Below are 9,727 nucleotides of genomic sequence, written 5' to 3'. Positions count from 1 at the left end.
GTAACTTCAGGGTCTACCGACACACTTGCTCCATCGTATGGTCATTGTTGGGGTTTTTTTGTTTTCTGTGTCCATCTTCCATGGACTCAATGGCAGGAACTATTTCTTTAATCTCGGTATTGCTAAGTTTGGTACAAGATCTGGACCATACAGGGTGCTTGATAGTTGTTTTGTTGAAAGAAAGAAAGAAAGAATGAATTATATACAAAACTGTCTGTAAATGCAAGTCCTACCAAGAGCAGATGACTTTTATGGCCGCAGAATGATTTGCTTTATATCTGACTGCCTGAAAAAAGCTCTAATTAGGGAAATTAGAATATCTTATCCCATTTTTAAATCCAACACATTCAAAAGTACACTTTAAGGGGAATCAACTCATCTTTCCATGTGCTTTTTGTGGCATGGCTTGTGCCTAGAAAGCCTTTATTACTGGGAAAGATGATGCTTCCTAAAATAGCCCTCCTATTAAATGTGAGGGTGAGAAGTAGAAATATTCTCAGAGTTAAAAAAAAGATTTTCATGAATTCACTAAGTAGTGTGTTTGAACTAATTTTAAAAGCTGGCTTAAAGAAACGAGATAAAATATATTTATATCTCTGCTAACCATTTCTCAACATGTCAGCTCCTCTGCAGCCTCCCTGAGATCCATGAGAGACAGCATGTAAGCTGTTCTTTAGATGGCCATCTGAAAACTCATCAAATAGCAAGGTAGGAAGAACAAAATCACCTCCAAAACTTTCGAATTGCATTGATCTGTGGCATAAAGCCCTCACCACAGGAAGAGAAATGATGGATTTGAGACTCACAGGAGAATTCATTTAAAGTGCTTTGTGTGTTTTTTTTTTTTTTTTAATTTATGTATGGAATTGCCCGGGAGTAGTAAATAGACTTTATTTGCTATATTTCCAGGAAGATAAAATTATCAGGACTGTCTATGTATTTCAAAGCCAGGGAAAACAAAAACAGCTTTGAAGCCTCTCCTCTTGGATTTTTTTGTCCTAATCTTCTAAGAGATGGTCTTGATAATGTTTATTCTTTTCTTCGTTCTAAAACAGTTGAAAGTCCTATTTTTCTCAGTTAAAATAGCAATCTGATTTTTAATTAGGTCAGGTAAAATACCCACTGAACACCACAGATTATTTAAGTGATTGCAAAGGGCAGGCAAAAATTTCTGAACAGCGTCGCCACCCTTTTCCCCAAATATCCCTCCTCCTCCTTTCCTAACCCTGGATGCTCCCACCAGCAATGCGCCCTGCTCTTTGGAGGTGTGTTTCTCATTTGGATTTATACACCATCTGGGCAAGTTTTTCCGCTGTATTTTCCCAATTTAACTGAAGAGATAAGCCCTTTCCATCTCCTTGGAGATAGTTTGTAGATTTTTGTTAAGACTGGTGGGCATGGGAAGGGGAATACAGCGCCTGCATTGTGCACTCCAGCAAACACGGAGGGTCAGGGCTTTAGTTCAGATCTCCTGTATGCCGAAACAGGGGCTTCTCCTAAGACTTCATCCTGTGAATCTCCGCATAGCCTTGAGCACGGGTTGGCAAGCGTTTCCTGTAAAGGCCAGATAAGTAAATATTATAGGCTTTGGGGGACGTTTGTTCTCTGTTGCCACTATTCAGCTCTTCACAAAAGCAGCTATAAGTGGGGACTTCCCTGGTGGTCCAGTGGCTAAGACTCTGCGCTCCCAAAGCAGGGGACCTGAGCTCAATCCCTGGTCAGGGAAGTAGATCCCACATGTTGAAACTAGGAGTTCCTGTGCAACTAAAAAGAAAAAAAAAATTCTGAATGCTACACCCAATCAGTTGCTCAGTGGTTAAGACTCAGCCTGCTAATGAGGAGACTCAGGTTTGACCCCTGGGTGGGGAAGATCCCCTGGAGAAGGAAATGGTAACATCACTCCAGTATTCTTGCCTGGGAAATCCCAGGGACAGAGGAGCCTGGCGGGCTACAGTCTGTGGGGTCGAAAAGAGTCAGACACGGCTTAGCAACTAAACAACAGCATGCTGCAACTGAAGATTTTACAAAGGTAGACGATCCCATGTGCCACAAGTGAGACCTGGCACAGCCGAATAAACAAATAAATATTTTTCTTAAAAAGCGGCTATAAGTAACATGGAACCAAATAGTCACGGTCATGTCCAATAAAGCTTTATTTTCAAAGGCACACTGTGAGTGCTGGACCACTAGCTTTAAACCTTTCTCAAGGAGAGGAAGAGCACTGAGCAATGCTGGGAGCCCAGGTCATAGGTTTTTGAGTGATGGCATCCTGCCTGCTTTCATAAGGAGGTGGTGAGCCCAGCAGTGGTTTTGAGCCTTTTAGGTAAGTCCATTGCACCACTCAGACTGTGTGCAGGCCACACCTTTGCATGATGCAAAGCTGCTGAGCAGTATAGCATGCTGCTGTTGATGCTAAGTTGCTTCAGTCGTGTCCAACTCTGTGCGACCCCAGAGACGGCAGCCCACCAGGCTCCCCCGTCCCTGGGATTCCCCAGGCAAGAACACTGGAGTGGGTTGCCATGTCCTTCTCCAATGCATGAAAGTGAAAAGTGAAAGTGAAGTCGCTCAGTCGTGTCTGACTCCTAGCGACCCCATGGACTGCAGCCCACCAGGCTCCTCCGTCCATGGGATTTTCCAGGCAAGAGTACTGGAGTGGGGTGCCATTGCCTTCGCCGCATTATAGCATATAGACGCTCAAATTAGTGAGCCTTCCAGCTGCCCTTACTAAAGCCCTACTAATGGCCCACCTCAGTCATGGTGACTACCTTCCCCTGAGTACAAAAGTTCGATTCTTGGCCTCTTCACCATCCTCTCAACTAGGACTAGTTTCCTGAGACACAGTCTAATCCTAGAGGTCTTCGTTGAACAAAGGTCAATGAAGAATGTCCAGTTATGTCTAATTGTGGCATTTGAGGCACTTCGTATGCCGACTTATCCATTAGGCATGGTAGGTATGGTGCCTGGGGCCCATGATAGAGACATCCATGAATATATTTAACTTTAATTTTTTTAGAGTGGAAGAAAAATGAGTGTGATAATGAGTATGTAATAATGAATCCAGCCTGAATTATGCTGCTGCTGTGCTTTGTTGCTCAGTCGTGTCCGACTCTTTGAGACCCCATGGACGGCAGCCTACCAGTCTCCTCTGTTCATGGGGATTCTCCAGGCAAGAATACTGGAGAGGGTTACCGTATTGCCCTGCCTTGTTCCCCCAGTCACCTATTAGTCTCCTCTGGGAGCACTTCTTTAAATAAACTACTTGCACATGAATCTTTGTCTTAAGATCTGCCTCCTCCAGGGGCAGGGTTACCCTCCTCCAGAGGATCTTCCCAACCCAGGGATCAAACCCAGGTCTCCTGCACTACAGGCGAATTCTTTACTATCTGAGCCAACAAGGAAGCCCAAGAATCCTGGAGTAGGTAGCCTATCCCTTCTCCAGGGGATCTTCCTGACCCAGGAATTGAACTGGAGTCTCCTGGATGGAAGGTGGGTTCTTTACCAGCTGAGCTACCAGGGAAGCCCAGCCTGAATTATATTCATCTTTATACCCACATAGTCATAAATGTAATTTAAAAACTTTTTTCTTAGATGAACAGACCAGTGAAGGCGAAATACCAAGCACTCTTTCTAAGGATTGCCATGTAAATAAAATACAGAACACCCAGTTAAATTTGAATTTCAGATAAGAAATGAACAATTTTTAGTGCATACACGCATGCATGCTAAGTCACTTCAGTTGTGTCTGACTCTTTCTGACCCTATGAACTGCAGCCTGCTGGGCTCCTCTGTCCATGGGATTCTCCAGGCGAGAATACTAGAATATGTTGTCATGCTTTCTTTCAGGGAGTTGAAGCCACATCTCTTGAGTGCCCTGCAGTGGCAGGCAGGTTCTTTACCACCAGCACCACTCGGGAAGTCCAGTTTTAGTGTAAGTATATCCCAAATATTGCACGGGGTATGCTTGTTCTAAAAAGTGATTTGTTTTTTTTAATCTGAAATTCACTTTAACTGAGCATCCTGTTTATCTGAAATTCAAACTTTTACTTGCTAAATCTGGCGATGCTATGGGAAAGCCAGCCGAGGTTCTGGCTGGTACGAATTACAGTTGCAGCCTTCTCGCCCATACTCCTGAACCTAAATGTCTTAGGTTGGGCTCCCAGGAGGCAGATCTTAAGACAAAGATTAATGTGCAAGTAGTTTATTTAAAGAAGTGCTCCCAGAGGAGACTAATAGGTGACTGGGGGAACAAGGCGGGGCAAGAGAGGAGTCCGCGCCAGGAGGAAGACTCAGGCAAGCCCCTGCAGAGGGTGCTTCAGCCTGACTCCACAGGGGAGAGTAAGTTTCACCTCAGAAATATGCCAAAGGATATCTGGGTGGGCACTGACATTGTCATCTATGATAGGCCAGAAACAGAGATCAGCCCAAGTTCAAAACTTAGGAAGAAAAATCACCCTGGCCGTTATTTTCATTAACACACGAAGCTGTGCAAAGAATGGTGAGATCAAGCAGCCGTGACGGTATGATGGATGCAACTGTCCCCTGCCCTCCTGGACCCCGCCGAGGTACCTGCCCCTTCACGATCGGTGATCCCTGTGGTCTGCATGAAGGGAGGGATGCGGTAGACAGAGGAAGAGACTTGCTATCTTTTACAGTGTTTGCAGGGGTGGGGGGCAGGCAAGGGAGGTCTGTACCTCATGGAGGTGGTCTGGACCTTACAGAAGCATCATCACGTTAGAACTTTATCATAAAAATATTTTCTGTCTTGACCACCTTCCTATCCATGAACCCTTGCTGCACCATCAGGCGTGGTTAATACTAAGTTCTCTGGCCTGATCAATGCCTCATGTCACCAGCATGCCCCATGCCCTACTCCCAAGACGAGATATATATAGACAAGGGTATACTCCTCAGCTCGGAGAAGGCAATGGCACCCCACTCCAGTACTCTTGCCTGGAAAATCCCATGGATGGAGGAGCCTGGTGGGCTGCAGTCCATGGGGTCGCTAAGAGTCGGACATGACTGAGTGACTTCACTTTCACTTTTCACTTTCATGCATTGGAGAAGGAAATGGCAACCCACTCCAGTGTTCTTGCCTGGAGAATCCCAGGGACGGGGGAGCCTGGTGGGCTGCCATCTATGGGGTTGCACAGAGTCGGACACGACTGAAGTGACTTAGCAGCAGCGGCAGCATACTCCTCAGCTGGGGCTTCCCAGGTGGCGCTAATGGTAAAGAGCCTGCCTGCCAATGCAGGAGACGTAAGAGACGCGAGTTCCATTCCTGTATGGGAAGATCCCCTGGAGGAGGTCATGGCAACCCACTCCAGTGGATTCTCTTGCCTGGAGAATCCCCATGGACAGAGAAGCCTGGCGGGCTACGGTTCACAAGGTCCCAAAGAGTTGACACTTAAGCATTGGAGTGGGACACTGAAGTGACTTAGCATGCACGTATGCACATACTCCTCAGTCATAAAAAAGAATGAAATAGTGCCATTTGCAGCAACATAGTTGGACCTGGAGATTATCATACTAAGTGAAATGTCAGACAGAGGAAGACAAATATCATAAGCTATCACTTATATGCGGAATCTAAAATATGACACAAATGAATTTATCTATGAAACAGAAACAGACGCACAGACATAGAGAACAGGCTCGTGGTTGCCGAGGTGGGTTGGGGGGAGGGACGAACTGGGAGGCTGGGGTTAGCAGATGCAAACTATGATATAGAAAATGGATGAGCAACAAGCTCCTGCTGTATAGCACAGGGAACTATATTCAATACTCTGTGATAAACCACAGTGGAAAAGAATATGGAAAAGAATGCATGTGTATGTATAACTGAATCATTTTACTGTACAACTAGAAATTAACAGAAGACTGTAGATTAACTGTACTTCAATAAAATTTAAAACAAGAAGCAGAGGCATGAAAATGTAAGTGGGAAAACACTGACCCGAGTTCTACATCAGAGCCCATTGAGGAGCCTCCTGGTGGAGCTGGGTAGCTATTAGGAGCCTCTTCTCCTGAGATGTCTCCAGCTCTATTCCACCAGATGGAGGCCTTTCCCAATCCCTGCTGCTGCTGCTGCTGCTGCTGCTGCTAAGTCACTTCAGTCGTGTCCGACTCTGTGCAACCCCATAGACGGCAGCCCACCAGGCTCCCCCGTCCCTGGGATTCTCCAGGCAAGAACACTGGAGTGGGTTGCCATTTCCTTCTCCAATGCATCAAAGTGAAAAGTGAAAGGGAAGTCGCTCAGCCGGGTCCGACTCTTAGCGACCCCATGGACTGCAGCCTACCCAGCTCCTCCATCCATGGGATTTTCCAGGCAAGAGTAATCCCTGCTAGACCGTCCCATCTGATGATTTGATTTGATTTTTTCAGTTTTGTTTCTGCCTGTGTTTCTCCCCCCAGGGAAGCGCTCTCTGCAGGACAGCCCCTCCTATCTTCCTGTTTTGGTTCTGTCACTGGAATACATGGTGCATATGAGAAAGGTTAATCAAACCTGACGATCTGACTTCTACCTCCATTTCCAGGAGCGGGAGCCTGGCCCTCGTCCACGTCCACTTACTGGTAGGGGCCTCGCCTTTGCCAACTCCCCGCCGATCCCTCTCTTCTGCTGGCTTCTTGTGGCGCCCTGCATTTCCCGCTCTAAAACGCCCAGACCTGAAGCACCAAACACAGCCTGATGTGAAGAACACCACGGAATCCTCGGCCGGCAGGACCCTTTGGATTTGAATGGTACTCTCCCTCAGATCTACATTTGACTTCCCTGGTGGCTCAGATGGTAAAGTGTCTGCCTACAACACGGGTGACCTGGGTTCAATCACTGGGTTGGGAAGATCTCCTGGAGAAGGAAATGGCAACCCACTGCAGTATTCTTGCCTGGGAAATCCCACGGACAGAGGAGCCTGCGGGGCTACAGTTCGTGAGGTTGCAAAGAGTCAGACACGACTTCACTTTCCCTTTCACTCCCTCAGATCCTCGGGCACCTGCCCCTTGGACACCTGAAGTGTCTGCTGGCTCCCCCTCCCCTTGGCCCACGGGGCAGCCCTTTCTCATAGCCAGAGGTGCAGGGTGGGAGAAGGGAGAGTGGCTGGGCACTGGGGTGGGCAGACCCAGATGTGGACTTTGGCCCTGGCACTGACTGTGGAAGGGCGTAACCTTGGGGGAGTTGCTTCATCTTGGTTTCCTCACCTGTTAACAGTAACACCACGGCCTCACAGGAAAGGCAGAACTGAGTGACCTCATTCAACAGATGCACAAAACCATATCACCTCCGCTCCCTTCTGTTTTGGGACCAACATGTTCCTAGACCTCTCCTTTTCCTTCCTTGAAGCCCAGGGTGCCAAGTGACTCTGGGTCCAAGACTTAGAAGAGCTATATGCTTAGTCATTCAGTTGTCTGACTCTTTGCAGCCCCCTGGACTATAACCTCCAGGCTCCTCTGTCCATGGGGATTATCCAGGCAAGAATACTGGAGTGGGTTGCCATGCCCTCCTCCAGGGGATCTTCCTGACCCAGGGATCAAACCCAGGTCTCCCGCATTGCAGGATGATTCTTTACCATCTGAGCCACCAGGGAAGCCCAAGAATACTGGAGTGGGTGGCTTATCCCTTCTCCAGCGGATCTTCCCCACCCAGGAATAGAACCAGGGTCTCCTGCATTGCAGGCAGATTCTTCACCAACTGAGCTACCAGGGAAGCCCTAGGCAAAAGATGCAGCCCCAGCCCCCTGCACAGTGGGAGAGCAGGGCACGTTAATCAAAGGGACCCTGCAGCAGACATGAGGTGCTGAGTAGAGTGCAGACTGCAGAGCACATTTGGACCAAACCAAAAAGACTACGGTCAATAAGAAGAGTCATAATAAACTATTCCTCCTGACATGAGTGGACAAAAAGGGACCAAGTGAGAAAGAGAGTGATGCACAGGAGACCTGGAATTTCACCCTCACGCGTGGTCCTTGACTGCTCAGGCTGCAGGGGGCCTTCCCAAAGAAACAGGTGACACTCACTTTCTGATCAGTTCAGCCAGCACACGGCAGGACCCTTCAGGAAGAGAGGTGCTCGGTGAGGGTGAAATGTCCCTCGCGTTGTTACAATGGCCCACTTTTGCACCCGCTTCAATTTCTGAGTCTTCCACCTCTTGCCTTTTGCCACAAAGCAAATAGAATGATTTGGAGAGATTCAGTGGCAGCTGCCCTCAATCTCCAGTTTAACTCAGATAGTTTCCTCCTGGGCAAAGAAAAAAAAAAAATTCCCCAGGTATGCCCTGCCAGACAAATTATCGAGTACTTATTTGTTTATTTCCCCCTACGCATCACACGTGGAGGGTGGGGAACAGGATGTTTAAGATGAGTTCCTCAGTCCCCATGATCCAGCAGGGGAGACAAGCATGGAGATAAATGCTCCCAGGACGAGTGCTAACTGCTGCCACGGAGGGCCAGCCAGGGGTCTGTGGGAACCCGAGAAATGAGTGATTGACAGTCACGGCAGAATGCATGCTTGAACTGAGTCTGCAAGAAGAATCAGGGCTGGCCCAGATTGACAGATGGGTCAGAAAACAGTCTAACTGGAGAGATCAATGTGTGCAAAGGCTCAGATACATGGGTTGGCCTGGCTAGTTGGAAAATTTGGTTTGGCTAGAATACAGGGTTTTGGGGAAATAGCAAGAGCTGGATTCATTCATTCAGCAAATATTTACTGGGCATCTACTGTACATGAGAGACCATGCCAAGGATGCATGAACCCCAGTGGTCCCTGCCTTCTCTGGGCATGCCCACCGTGGAAACTACACAAGAAGAGGGGCACCTGATGCCAGGTCATGAAGCATCTTTGGCTGCAGTGTGAAGGCTGCAGTGTGTGGTCTTTCCCAGTAGGAGATTAAACGAAAAGATTTTAATCAAAGGAACACTGCGCTCAGTTTGACATCATAGAAAGTTGGTTGAAGATGGAGTGGAGAAGGTAACCCTGGGGACAGGGGACCAGGCAGGAGTTTGCCGTGGTAACCCACAGAGAGTGTAACAATGGCCTGAACTAGGCAGGAAAGGTTTGCCTGATTTGCAGATGATGTGGCTGGACAACCACATCCTGACTCCATAGTGAATATTTATCTTTCTATATTGTGGTAAAATGCACATAAAATTTACCATTCTAACTATTTTAAAATGTTAAATAGTAGCATTTAGTACATTTACAGAGTTGTAAAACCATGACTGCTGTCTAGTCCCAGAACATTTTTGTTACTTTAAAAAGAAACCCTGAGGACTTCCCTGGTGGTCCAGTGGCTAAGACCCCATGCTCTCAATGCAGGGGGGCCTGGGTTTGATCCCTGGTCAGGGAACTAAGATCCCATATGCCACAGCTAAGACCTGGCACAGCTGAATAAATTCATTAAACAAATAAAAAGAATAAAAAAGAAAAACAAAATATACTGTATTTATTAAGCAGTTACTTCCAGTAGCTAATCGTTTTTGTCTTTATGAATTTGCCTATTCTGGATATTTCATATAAATGGAATATATGGCCTTTTGTGTCTGTACTTTTTCATGTAGCATGCTTTTCCCAAGGTTTGTCCATGTTGTAGCATGTCAGTACTTTGTCCTTTTTATTGCTGAATAATATTTCCTTGTGTGGATGTGCCATGTTTTGTTATCCATTCATTTCTTGATGGTCATTTAGGTTTTTCTACCTTTCGGCTATTGTGAACAATGCTGGTGTGAACATTCATGCA

The 9,727-nt window shown here is 46.9% G+C and overlaps 1 long non-coding RNA gene across 1 annotated transcript; it reads right to left on the bottom strand.

The window, feature by feature from the left end:
- Positions 1-876: 876 nt before the first annotated feature.
- On the bottom strand, positions 877-9,310 carry LOC123332396. The gene is made up of 2 exons (XR_006549187.2): positions 8,010-9,310; positions 877-1,554 (listed from the first exon to the last, which is right to left on the bottom strand). It is a non-coding gene; the product is annotated as an uncharacterized LOC123332396 (long non-coding RNA).
- Between the last annotated feature and the right edge of the window lie 417 nt (positions 9,311-9,727).

The sequence above is a fragment of the Bubalus bubalis genome, chromosome 3 (genome assembly GCF_019923935.1).
Source record: "Bubalus bubalis isolate 160015118507 breed Murrah chromosome 3, NDDB_SH_1, whole genome shotgun sequence".
NCBI lineage: Eukaryota > Metazoa > Chordata > Mammalia > Artiodactyla > Bovidae > Bubalus > Bubalus bubalis.
The sequence above is the reverse complement of the archived record's forward strand: the minus strand, read 5'-3'. Positions and strand labels throughout refer to the sequence as shown.